Source organism: Eleutherodactylus coqui, chromosome 11, assembly GCF_035609145.1.
Source record: "Eleutherodactylus coqui strain aEleCoq1 chromosome 11, aEleCoq1.hap1, whole genome shotgun sequence".
Taxonomy (NCBI): Eukaryota; Metazoa; Chordata; class Amphibia; order Anura; family Eleutherodactylidae; genus Eleutherodactylus; species Eleutherodactylus coqui.
Genome location: NC_089847.1, coordinates 23,312,703 through 23,326,854, shown reverse-complemented (window position 1 = coordinate 23,326,854; position 14,152 = coordinate 23,312,703). Strand labels below are relative to the sequence as shown.

The window sequence follows — 14,152 nt, the reverse complement described above, 5'->3', positions numbered from 1 at the left end:
TTAATATTGCATATGAGTGGCGGAAATCCTCGTAACTTCATAAGAAAATAGATAGAGGAGTGAGAGCACTATCTTCCTCGCGGACGATACTCTGTGCATTGCGTTCATTTGCGCGGAAAACCAATCGCTTCCACGAACATTCGCAATTTCTTTCTGCGATCGATCGCAGGTCTTCCACTGCGTAAATCTGACCCGCTCGTGTGCGCCCGGCCTAAAGCTAATGAATACTACTTGACAACCAATAAGACAGGTGACGGTAGGACTACTACAGCACAAGGGGCGATCCTAAGGCAGCGGTCTGCAGCCTGTGACCCTCCAGCTGTTAGACTAGAAGCCGCTGGAGATATTTTACAACAGTCACAGAGCCAGAAGTTGCAGACCGCCGGTCTAGAGACAGAGAGCGGTTCACACGTTCCACCAAGACTAGAAATCACTTCCTTACCTTTAACTTTTCGTTTGCCAGGTCTGACAGGGTCTCCAACAAGTCCATGGCTCCAGGTTACACGGCACTCTCCTCTACCCTTCCCGGCTCAGAGAGAGGTGGCAGCCCTCCCCGAGAGCCTTCTATATAGGTGAATGGGGAGGGCGACACAATGCCGAGTCAGCAATCCCAACAGGAAGAGGAGTGGGGAGCAGCGTGGAACCATCGGCATGCGGACCTGGGGGTGCGGCAGGGAGAAAACAAAGGTACGGAGAGTAAAACTCAGTTCAGAAACAACTTCAAGTAGAATGAACGTCTTAAGAAATCTTAAATATATTTGACCTGGATAGAGCAAGCGTCTCAACAATCCAATGTGTACGGTGGGGCCTCCCATCACGAACCTTCCAGTTGCACTGCGCCCCAACGTACAATGGAGGCCATTTATGATGGACCGATACAGTACTACAAGCATTACATACATTAGGGATCAGCAATGACCCACCAGCTGCACCCCTTCAGCCATCAACGCCTGCCGTCTACATCCGATAGGTAAGCAATAAGTAGAAGACAGGCGGGAAGGAGGACTGCAGGATCCAACCGCAGACAGGACTCCTTTGTATTCTGTAACCAGAGGGACACATCGGTCCGCACAGGAGCTGTAGTCACATACGGGCGAATTCACACGGGCAGATTTGTGCAGCGTATTACACGTGCAATTGTTTGTGTGCGTAATACGCAGTGAATAGAACCCATCGCTTTCAACAGGTTCGTTCACATGAGCGGATTTTTTCACACAATCTACGATGGCGTGAGAAAAAGAAATACGCGGCAGTTAAGCGTCAAGTGTATTTCAGCCCGTAAATACGCTGCATAGTCACAGATCACAATACGCATACGCCCGTGTGAACGCACCCTGACTGTTGGATATGGTCAATGAAGACTACAAAGCTACTCCATTCTTTTCTATATAGTGGAGCCACGGAAGAAAATCGGTAGCGAAAATTAACGCACCCTTTAAATCTCCCCCTACAGCAAATCTACATCCACAAGTTATTCTCTGCTGTAAAGTTTTCCTAATGTTTTCCCTAAAGCTCAAGACCCAATATGGCCGCTATTGCCTAGTTATGCCATAAACGTAAGCAGATTTGCCATTCAGGAGTCTGAAAACCCGGAGCGACTATCCTTGGGGATCTATAATGGCCGAGGTGCGGACAAGCAGCTTTCTCCTAAATATAATGAAGAAAACTACAGAAGAGAAGCTGATAGACGAGGATGACCCCTAGGAGGGAGACGAGCCAAAAGCCCTCAAAATAAAGGCCATCTTTGTTCGACTCCTCTTAAAGCAGCATTCTGGATACTTGATACAGCAGTCTGTATTGTGACCAGCGAGCGCAGCGTGTAATAATGAAGGCCGCACAAAGACATTCATGTATATTTAAGTCACCGTCTGAAGCCCAGTATGGGTGAAGCGCTGTAACGCGATCGCGTGCAAGCGGAGGCTAGCTCATTTTCCCTTAAGGACGGCAAAACGTAGCTTTTGTCCTGAGTGTCCCTTTAACCCTTTCCAGTCCACTGTCTGATGTCTTTAGACATTCTGATTGAAGGCTGTACAGCTCCGATGTCGGAAGACGTCCGGCAGGGTATTCTTACTGTAGATTACTGGCTGCTCTGTTCTCGGGGGGCCTCTCCAGCATGTCACATACCGCAGTACTGGCTCTAGCCAGCAGATGGTGCCATTGTCTAGTGGCAGAAAGAGAAAGCCCCCTAGGAAACCCTGAATCCAAATTTGGATTGCAAAGGGTTAAAAACAAGTAGAAAGTAATTAATGGGGCCCGATAATCAGGAAGTATATAAAACTCACGGTGTTATTATACGGCATCAGTAATGTTGGTGTAATAGCACTAATTGCCGGGTGCACCTGCAGTTGCAAAGTGCAGGCCGGTAATTATCTGTAAGATGCGTGACCCCTCTATAACACATGTAATGGCATCCCTAGAAGAGGAGAAACGAGCAAACTATTTCTCTCAGTGTGCCAATAATTAACTTTTGTTTTTATACAAAGCAATTAATCGCTGGAAGAAGCGAACGATCCATCGTTGGTCAGCCGGGGGCGTCTGGCATTGGTTTGCGGACGACTAATGACGAGCGATGATTTTTCTGCCTGCCTAAAAGGAACGCTAAGCAAACAAATTATCGTTCATTACTTAATTGTTGGCTGCGTTAACACTGAACGATTAGCGTTCATTTTCATGCAGTTCAATGATTAGTTCAGTGTAACAAGGTCTTAGGATGCGCTGGGTGTAATACAATGCATCTTTCCAAGTGTAGTTAAAAAGTTTAGAAAACTTTTGAGAAGTGGTAATGACATATCAGAAGTTTTGATTGGCAGAGGTCCGGGTGCTGAGACCCCCTCCGCAATGATCTCCAACATGAAGAAGCACTCTACTGAGCACTGTGTCAACCGACGGACTTACAGAATTACTTGTGAGCCTGTACTCCACTCCGAAGACAGGGATCAGACACCCTGCTTAGGCGGACAGCACCCGCACCTCCACCGATCAAAGTTTCTGACAGGTCAGCATCACGGCAGAAGTTTTCTAAAAGTTTTAAGTTACACTTTAAGCGAGGAGACGGATTAATAAATAACCAGCAAAATTGATGCTCTCATTATAAAAACTGGAGAATATGTATGCGAGGAGAAAGAATTCACTCATTTCTAGTCTAAAACATACAGAAAAGACGACCAAATAAAATACTAACGTGAAATTCTGCAGCCAAAGTGCTGGATTGTCAAACTTTCTGGTTTACTGGAAGAAGAGCAGCATTATCCTGCGATACTGTACATACATGTACTACACTGCATAGAGCACATCCAAACCCCTCCAGTTATGAACATCACCCAAATCGGTTACCAAAGGAGCACCCTTTACACGGGTGTGTGTATATGTGTGTGTGTGTGTGTATATATATATATATGTATATATTATATATATATATATATATATATTCAATAGGGACCGAGCTTCGCCGGGGGAGCTGAGGGCGGATCACACTTTACTAGAACTAAATTAGTAGCAGAGGATCAATAAGTAGTTCAAAACAGGTAACTAACCAGTCCCGCTGCTCCGGCAGCAACCGGTCGGATATGTTCAGGAATGAAGGTTGTGTGAGGTGTTACTCATGTATAAAAGGAGGCACAGCGCTCGTCTACAGCAGGAAAATAATAAAAAAAACAATAAAATGGCTTCTGTCATTACATGACCCTGCACAAGGGTGGTGACCCCGCTGCCTTCCAGAGCTTGATGGTGCAACAACCTGCCTGTTCCAGATTCCTTCTCATTGACTGTAAGCAGAGATCTTGAAAGAGCAATTAATTAAGTGAAATACGAAGTACATTAGAAAGTTTCAAAACTTTTCATCAAACAATGCTTGGAATTCGCGGCTGGACTTTGAAGGTAAACAACGCTCTTACACTTCTGTCAGCATTGTACTATTCTACCCATTAGAAATATTTAGGTGAACGGTAAAACGGGGCCAAAGCCTGAAACGCAAGGAAGGTAATTCTAGAGCGAGCGGTTCTGTTAGATGGACATAAAGAGATCTGAAGGAACTTGAAACCGGTGGGCCATGTGCTCCTTCCACAGACGGTAAGGTAATACAGAAGGTCTCGTCTATAGTATTAACGCTTCGATGCACCATAGCTGTGTAGACGCAGGAGGAGGAGAAGAGACGACGCCATCACAATGACTGGAGGAGTCCGTATTACACGCAGACTTTCAAAGCTACTCGTTATTTAGGCTAACCTCAAACGGACGAGAGAGACATGGAGCCGCGAATTCCGCCCCCATATCGCGCTCCCAACCGTGTGAACTCTCCAGGGATGCAAGGCATTTCCTTGTGAAAACGGCCTCACATCACTTCGGGGATGCAGGGATCCTCCGGCGCAGCTGTCATAGCCACGGCAGGGGATCACGATGTTCTCCTATTACTTTCAATGAGGCTGTGATGCAAGATCACACAGCCAGTTAGAACATGCCGCGATTTAATTCTCGCATAGCATCGCGGGAAGACGATGGCGCTGTGATGTGAGAGCATGCACAAGATAGGACATGCCGTGATTAGTTTCCTGCATAGCATCATGGTGCCATGTAGGAAATCACCACTCATGTGTATGACCCCATTCAAAAGAATGGGGTTCATATTTGTGCGTCACGCAGCGCGCGATTTTAGCGCCCGTGTGAAGCTGGCCTTACTTGGCAGGATCAGAGTAAGCTCCCTGCACAACACTTGTGCTAGTAAGGTTAGATGGACGTTGGCCCGAACCCACTTACGACCTACCGTGTATGGGGGTGTCCTGACATCGTAAGGCAGATTTCAACATGCCCAACCCTTGCCTTTTATGGGAGATAAGCCGCAGCCTGAAGTGTATGGGAACAGCTTATCCCCGTCCATATTGAGGACACACGCACGGTCGTCTGAGCATTCATGTGTATGTTGGAAGAGGAGGGAGGTCTGGGGGAAATGTGTCGGCCGAATAAGCACTCGACTATCAGCTAACTGAAGTGTATGATCAGCTTGTAGAAGAAATACAATTATAGGAGCAGGAAGCGGTGAAAAAGAACTTAAGTGATCCCCCCATCCAGCGCAGGAGCCCTGGTCCCCACCATTGCAATCCCAGAAGAAGCGCCATTCACTCTGCGCGTGAAAGCTCAACCAATCCCAAGCTCCAGGAGTCCGGAGCTAGTCAGAGAGGCCGGACCCCAAAGTACAATCTGTAACGCGGTCGCCCGACTATAATGCTTACTGGTCCCCTTAGATGGAGAAGAAAGGCATTAAGGGTCCCCTGAAGCTCCAGTGACCCAGTGCGGCTGCATCCGCTGCGCCCATTATAGTTAAACCCCTATGCTTATGGCGATATTATAGCTAAAGCCTTTAATTGGCAAAAGGGTTGCATGCACAAGGAATGGCACGTGCCCGCCGCAGCCTCTCTTGTAGGATCAGAGCAGCAGGGACCGGGCTGGTGTGATGGACTAGGGGAAGGTAGAGTCCACTTAAAGGGATTTACCAGAATCTCAAGTTATCCAACATCTACTAGATAAGGGATAACTGCTGATCGGTGAGGGTCTCAATGCTGAGATGCCCACCGATGCTGAGAATGGGTGTGTGTGTATGGAGGGGGGTTTGACTTACTGCACTCCTTCCATAAAGAGGAGGACACTGGATAGAATGCTGCCCACACAAGTGCACTGCGCTCCATTCAATGGGACTGTGGAGAGAGCCGAGTACAAGCGCTCAGGTATTTCCGTCAGCTCCAGTGAAATGAATGCAGCGCCCACCGCGAATGCTCCACCAGCCTTCCATTCATTCTCTGTTGGGGGAGAAGTGACAGGCAGAGGTGGGCGCGGGTCTAGGGGGCGAGACCCTCACAGATCAGCAAGTCATCCTGTATCTTATGGATAGCAGATAACTTGAGCCCCTAATACAACTCTACAAGTTGGCGACTCGTCTCTTGCTTTTCCACCATTCAGCTCAGTATCTGCTATGGTGAGAGGGCAGCAGATGCCAGAGAGCCCATAAGAGGCATATATTGGGCTCCAATGTGACTTTGGATAACCAATGCATCCAAAATGACTACCATAGGAATGCATGCCACGGAACGCAAGGAAGCCAACAACGCGACATCAGACAAGGGGGAGCTTATAATACACCGGGGAACTGCACAAATGGCAACTCGCACAACATGACTATCCTCTGAACTGGGTCCTATAATGTTATACTCAGAAACTGCAACACAATCCGTGTCCATAGGACCTTACAGATTTCGGCGCACGCTGCGGTTTCCAAATCCATCCATGCGATGCAGACTGCCCAAACAAATAAAACTTAATGTGAACAGAAAAAGTTCTGAAAGTTACTAATACTTTCCAATAGGCTTTGTGCTTCACTATTTACCAATGGAAACATTCTCGTTTACGTTTTACCTAAAACTTCCCACAACTGAACCTTTGTTAGGCCTCCTTCCCACGAACGGATTTCCGCCGCGTAATTCGCGGCGAAAATCCGCTGCGTTGCCCGCAGCTATTAGGTTCTATTGAACCTAATAGCACAATGCTCACGATGCGTAATTCCACCGCGGAATTACGCGCCGCGATTTCTCCCGTCCTCACCCGCAGCATGCTCTATTTTCTGCGGGTGAGGACGGGCTGTACGCACTGACGGCTTCCATTGCAGTCAATGGAAGCCGTCCATTCACGCTATCTCCCGCTGTAACCAGCGGGAGATAGCGTGAAAAAACGCTTTCCCGCCCACCGCCGAGCGTCATATGACGCCAAATGACGCGGTCCGGCCGCGTCACGTGACACGGCCGGCCGGGCACGTGACACGGCTGGTGACGCGAGGGCGGTGGGCGGTGACGGGCGGTGACGCGCGGCGGTGGGCGGGGAAGCGATTTCACGCTATCTCCCGCAGGTAAGTATAGGGGCTCTGGGGGGCGCCGTGACGGGCTTCACAGCGTAATATTACGCTGCGGAGCCCGTCACGCTCGTGGGAAGGAGGCCTTACTTTTGCATCCAATCATCTACGAGCTAAAAACAAACAACCCCACAAATCAACACTATAAACATCCTTAAAGGGGTTGTCCCGCGGCAGCAAGTGGGTCTATACACTTCTGTATGGCCATATTAATGCACTTTGTAATGTACATTGTGCATTAATTATGAGCCATACAGAAGTTATAAAAAGTTTTTCACTTACCTGCTCCGTTGCTAGCGTCCTCGTTTCCATGGAGCCCGTCTAATTTTCGGCGTCTAATGGCCAAATTAGCCGCGCTTGCGCAGTCCGGGTCTTCTTCTTTTCTCAATGGGGCCGCTCGTGCAGGATGCCGACTCCGTGTAGCTCCGCCCCGTCACGTGCCGATTCCAGCCAATCAGGAGGCTGGAATCGGCAATGGACCGCACAGAAGCCCTGCGGTCCACCGAGAGAGAAGATCCCGGCGGCCATCTTCAGCAGGTAAGTAAGAAGTCACCGGAGCGCAGGGATTCAGGTAAGCACTCTCCGGTGTTCTTTTTTAACCCCTGCATCGGGGTTGTCTCGCGCCGAACGGGGGGGGGGGGAGGGGGTTGAAAAAAAAAAACAAAACCCAGTTTCGGCGCGGGACAACCCCTTTAACCTCCATCCACAGAATATGACATAACGAGCTGATTGGTGGGGGTTCAACTGCTGGGACCCCCACTAATCCCAAGAATTGGGGTCCATGGCATCCTTAAATGAATGGAGCAGCAGTTACACATCCACGCTGTCACTCTATTATTTCAATAGGATGACTGGAGATTGCAAGCTCTTCAACCCGCCCATGTGCTGCGGTCCTATAGAAATGAATGGAGTGGCAGTGAGCATGTGCGACCACTACTGACGTCATTGTAGGACGCTAGACACCCCCAGTTCTTAAAATCAGTAGCACGAACAAACACTTATCAGCTAGTTCCCTCCTATGCTGTGGGCAGGGGGGAAAAAAAATGAACTTATTTTCATGGGACAACCTCCTCCGAGTTATCCCCTACCCACTTTATGACTGGTGAGGGTCTCACTACTGAGAGCCCCACCGATTCTGAGAACGGGGGTCACCTTTAACATACACCTCCGATGTATAAAGGGAGTATACAGCGAGAGATCGTCCATATGTATATTCCATATAGTTTACTACACTTTTTTATCGCGCCCCTCTGGATAGTAAACTATATGGTGGGCAAATGACTGACAGCAAGCAGAGATCTTGGCGAGTGAATGTAACTAAAGTATGTGAAAAAAAGTTCATTGCACAATAATAACGACTCGCGATTTACATAAAAGCCCTTTAAAAAGACAGCGGAGGGGAAAACTCCGTCAGCTGCGCACCCACCGCTGTATAATCCCACCGTGTCGCACAAAAGCTCCTAAGACCCTCGCAGAAGGCCAGAAGGTGTTTACCAATCTCCAAACTAATCTTTTAACATTAACAGGAACCTGCCGTCCTCACTCATGGATCGCTGCCTGGAATGTGACTCGGTAACCTTGTGGTGACTTCACTCCTGGCGCGGCGGTCTGCCTCACAATGTGACAGGACGTGCCCGCTCCTCGCAGACCCTTCCTATCAGCTAATGGGCGGCCGGCGAAACTCCATAGTACTAAACTGCTGGAAGGAAACAGACAAACATCAGCCATTAATATGTCAACTACTCCCAATCTCCGAAGGATAGATCAATGCCCTGCCGCACCACTCCCTTTAACGAGTGCCAAGACCCTGCCCACGGTGCATGCCACCTATTATTAGAGTATTTCCCCTGAAATCACAGGTATCTCCAGTAACTAGAAATCCTTGAGTCATCCTCCTCCGCTGTCACTACATCTATCCGCTTCTGGGAAAGCTGGATGACCACATACAGCAAACGTCACCCAGCTTTCCCAGGGGCCGGAACAAGAAGTGGTCCAAGTGGCATAAACACACACATAAGGGTACATTCATACATAGCAGAATTGGCGCAGATTCTCCACAGCGGAAATTTGCATCAAAATCTGCCTCAAATTTGGTGCGAATTTTAATGCCGGTCTGCAGCAAACTTTAACCCTTCAGGGTGATGAGAGCTGTGAAAAAGCATCAAGTTGCGCAGCGCTGTGAATTTTTGTACATATCCATACAGAACATACCCTAAAAAGGGTTACCCCAACATTGTGGGGGATCCGACTGCTGGGACCCTCCGGGATCACAATAAGGCTAACTTCTCAGCCGCGTGAAGCCAGTCTAACAATGCACCTTAGTTCATAAAGTCTGCAATACTGTAGGGGAACTGAGGGTCTGCTGTTCTCGTGAACCCTGGGGGTCCCAGTGGTCAGACCCCCAGCAACCGTACAACCATCACCTATCCTGTGGATAAGGGAAATGTGGTTTGTTTTTTTTAGGGGTATAACCCCTTAAATTGATCACAAGTCACTACGATATGATCAAGGGGGTCCGAGACACCCACCAATCCTGTGAATGAAGGGGCTGCATTCCCTTCTAAAAGTGGTACTAGTGCCACCCGGCTGTGCAGGGAACTGAAACGGGCACTATTCACTAAAATGGGGCCACGCTGCAATTTCCTGCAAAGTCGGGTGGCCGGAGCACCGCACAAGGCGGAGGAAGCAGCGCTTCCCAGGACTAGTGGTCAGGCCGCCACCAGGTGATGGCATACCCCATGCCATCTCTTTACAAGATGTATACCCCTTTAAGCATTTTGCTGCCACTCAGAGCTCTGGCAGAGCTGGGTGACACCAAGGCAGAGGGGAAAGTTCTACTTATTTGCACGTTTTCTGTGAAAACTGTGTCTGACATGCCAAAATCCGTCGATGTGCTCTATAGAAACCGATCTACGCACTATTCGTGATCTGTGCGGTGCAGATACCGCCTCGTGCACCGTGATCTACAGCAGCATTTCCACCAAATCCCCAGTCACCTCCGTGTAACACTCGGACCCCTCTGCGCTCATTCGGAGTTGGAAGCGTTCCAGCGCACATTTCTTGGATCTGTGTGAGGTCGGCGTCTTAAGATTCCTGTATTTGCCTCATGCTGAAAACTTTAATCCATAGTTTCTTGCAGCGCTGTTAGACGGAGGCCCCCGGCTCCCACCCAAACGGACTCGGGGCCCCAGAAAGTCACCGGCGATACCACCCAGGTAACGCTGCAGAGTATACACCACAGAGCTCCGGGCTCGCTCACACGAGTACATGCTGTGGTCATGTACGTACGCTGCGGATTTGCACGACCGCGAAGATTGCCTACGCCCGCTTTGGAGTGTTTTCGCATGCCGGCTCATTTACTCCAATGGCCTATTGCGGAGCGGCACACGCACCCGGGTAGGTCTTGCCACATGTTCTTTCATGCGATCGCACATTGCGGGATACAATGAGCTCATGTGAACGAACCCACCGAGATCAACGGGTTCTATTCACTGCAGATTACGCTAAGAATGCGCATGTAAGACGTGACGCAAATACACCGCTGTGCGAACGAGCCCTCGGAATAAGGAAGCAAAAAGAAAGAAAGATCCAAAACCGTCCCATAATGCAATGAGGTAAAAGAAAAAAATATCTCCCATGCACAGGAAAGGGGATGGCTTTATTATCGGCGAGGGTCCGACCACCGTGATCCTCACCCATGCCAAGAACAGGCGATCCTGCATGAATGGGCAACGCCATGCCATTAACTTCAATGCCAGTGCCGGAGATTGTAAAGCACGGGGCTTTTGCAATCTCTGGTGTGGCAGCAAGCATCCTCCATCTATACAGGGGCAGTCGGGGCCCCTGTTCTTGGCATCAGTGAGGACCACCATTCATAAAATGACCCCCTTTTCTGTGCATAGTGGATCATTGTACATCTTGGTACATCGGCTATGAACCTAGGAGGTGTGAACAGGCCGCACAATATACAATCTCAGTCAGAAATGCAGTACCTTGAGAGGTGTGGGGGCTTCACAGCAGCATACCGCCCCATGGCCGTGCCACCCTGCCAAGTCATCGAGGAATCCATAGAATTAGTAAAGGGCAAACTTTTTAGAAAACCTCTGAAGTTGTGATCGTCAACGGAGTACAGATACAATACCGCCGTATGAGGCCACAGCAGTTCATCAAGGACCGCAGTGCCCCGGGACGCCTCCGCTCCTGGTACCTCCGTCACACTCAGTGCCACCATGATGAGTAATGGGACAGTTCCCCACACACCGTAGAAGTGACCAGTTTCCTCCTCTTAGCCCGTCCTTCCTTTTACACGCTAGTTCCTTAAATCGCTCCAACATTACTTCTTACAAGGGGATCATTGAGTTTTGCAGAAGTCGGCCAGTCGGCCCCCTCCAACCCCCAGCCAACCGGGAGCGCATACCGTACCACACCACTGGGGGAGCCAAAGGGCACCAAAAACGTCTTCTGACCAATGAAAGACCACTTTGTAGAACGAACTGATGCGTTTTCGGGCGCTTTCAGACGGGCGGAGTTAGCAAACAGCGCAAGCTGCAGTAAATTCGGCACCAAAGTCCGCCCGACTCCAAGCAGATTTTGATGCCGAAGACAGACGCACAATGTTCTATGACGCCATTCAAAATAACGGGGTTCATATTTGAGCAACCATTGTGCGTCCCACAACGCACGAGTCTCGCACGAGTTTATCGGCCGCAGGGAGATTGCAGTCCATCGTTTGCATATTATGAAATCGTTAATTATGTAATTGCCCAACTGCTTGCAGAAAGTCTTCCCCTTGCCCCCCCCAAAATCGACAGATTGGAGATGCATGATGGGAACCCCGTACCGATCCATCGTCAGAAGGGAGAAACGAATATATAGCTTGGATATCAGTCTATACGGGGATCGGGTGGTGGGGGGTGGCAGCTCCCCCCTCCCCCATGCCAGCCACATACCCCAATACAATACCAAGGGGTTGTTCCATCAGGACCGCCCTCCTTAAACGGGGTTCTTAATCTCATCCTGATGACCAGAACCTAAACTAGCATTCAACAGCTGAAGCACACGATAAGCCCGAACACGAGCGGCTGCGAACGGCGCTGTCCTGACAATTGCTGGGCTGCACCTGCAAGCGCAGACACAGCCTGGCAAATAGGGGACGAGCATCCCGAGCGGCCCTGGTCCCTATGATGCCGAGGGTCTGGGTCCGCAGCCCCCACTCTCAGGTCAGGACCCTCGCCTGTAATCCGCTCATTCACGTGTCCCAGAATATTCCGGTAGGTGTGAAGGCGTCGTTAGAGGGGTATATAGCTGATCAGCGGGGGTCCGCCTATATATATCCCCACGATCATGTGATCCGCTGACTCGCTGTCAGTGCAGCCGGCCGGATATCCTCATCGCTGGTCAGACGGACTCAGCGGGAGCGACGCCTCCTATTACACTTCTGGCTCCGCCCACCGATGATCACATTCGGTCGCGTTACACGGACAGCGACGATCCAGCGCCACAGACGCCGCCGATCAAAAAATCCCGGATGACCCCTTCAAGCTGAAGACCCTCGCAAGGCGTAATAGTTCTATATTTGGGCACGAACTGTTCGCCAACTTTCAGGTGACGTAAAAGGGAGCGCGATTTGCTGTTCTCAGAGCAAAAAAAAACAAAAACCGCTTGCTGTCCGGCAATGAACAATGCGAGTCCGCACGAAACGCTAAATTTTCCACCACGGATCTTGCGCAAAATTTATGTGGCTTTTACATGAGATTATCTGACAATTTCGCCGTCGCTGAGAAAATCCAGAGATAACGGACGCTACGGGGAAAAATAAATTAAGCCTGCCGCTCGTGCGCCAGATCTCGTAAACGTCTTCCACTTCGCTGCGCAAATTCCTGCGAGGACCGGTAATGTGCCTATAGAAACCGCAGATCTACGAGACCTAAAATCTGCGGGCGCCGGGACGTAACTCATGGTTACTGCGTTACCGGGATCGCGGGCGCCGCTGAGTCGCAGCGCCAGACTGGAGCAACATTTGCGCCACAAAAGGCGAAATCATAATACGACTTCACGAGCAACAGATCTTTTATGCAAATATCCCCCTCCCCCAAAAGTAGAACAACGACGTTGTCACATGGCGGCGCTAAAGGCAGCAGCGCCGCGCCAAACTGCAACATATATCTCAACTACTGTTCTACGCACAATATACGGCCCCGCGGCGATCTCCGGGCCTCCGCCATTACCGCCGCGTCTTGTCAGATCCCTGCCGGAGTCCCCCAGCCCCGGCTTTACTGCACCTGCTGGGAGTTGTAGTTTCACAGCCCTGCCTGACCCTCTGCCCATTCAGTCTCGGCTGTCCCTCCTGTCAGGGACCACACAGTCCCGGCAGTGACATTTTCCCCCAGGGTCCCCCGCAGGTCTTACCCGCCCCCTACCGGCCGTCTTCCCGCCTACCCCCCACTGTCCCAGTCCTCCACAGTCCCCCAGGTCGCTGTCACTCTTACCGCCCGGTGCTGCTGCTATTTCCTCGGCTCCGGGACACCCAAAATGGCGGTTGATGGGCCGCAGCACCGCGGCTGTGCGGAAGGATCTTAATAAAGTCGATGTGTGACGCGTCCCGTAAACGTGATGGGCGAGGAGTAGAGAGGCTTGGAACACGGGAGAGACAAAGAAACCGTTGCTGGAGGCGGGAGAGGAGCCGGTCACCGGGAGTCTAAGGACTTGGGCCGGAATATTTTTTTCTTGCTCTGGCGGAAGGACACAAGAGAGAAACGACCAGGGCGGCCAGTGATGACGTCAGCACAGTGCCCCGTCACTGCCAGACCCGGAAGTAAGGGAGGGCGGTGCCCGCGCTGTCACGTGGTATAATGTAAGGCGGGGTGATGACGTGACGCACTGTCAGTCACGGGATCCGCCCGTCTTAAGTCCCTGTTTAAAGGGCAGCTCCATTACTGCTCGTGTTACCGCAGTTATTGAATGAATGAATGAATGAATGAATAAATAAATAAATAAAAATCGTTTTTTTTAAGTATATTTTGTTGTGTCTTCATTCACATCCTTCCTTACAACTCCAGCAACTGTGGGCCACATGTGCTCTCCGTAGGAATCCTGGATGATACCCGTATGCGCCATCCGTTGACGTTATTTCAGACTAATCGCTGTATAATGTAGGCGGTATAAGGGGCAAATATCAGCGCATCAGCAAATTCATGACCGCTTGTTCCACCACATTTAACCCCTTGAGTGGCACGCCCGGAAAATTTCCGTGACGAGCTC

At 50.2% G+C, this 14,152-nt stretch overlaps 1 protein-coding gene across 1 annotated transcript in view; it reads right to left on the bottom strand.

Annotated features, from left to right (window-relative positions):
• The window catches only part of AP1G1 (adaptor related protein complex 1 subunit gamma 1), a 49,040-nt gene extending 35,381 nt beyond the window's left edge, over positions 1–13,659 (bottom strand). Inside the window, exon 1 of the mRNA XM_066582555.1 lies at positions 13,381–13,659. The gene's annotated coding sequence lies outside the window, so the exon portion shown is untranslated. The remainder of the gene's footprint in view (positions 1–13,380) is intronic.
• Positions 13,660–14,152: the final 493 nt, after the last annotated feature.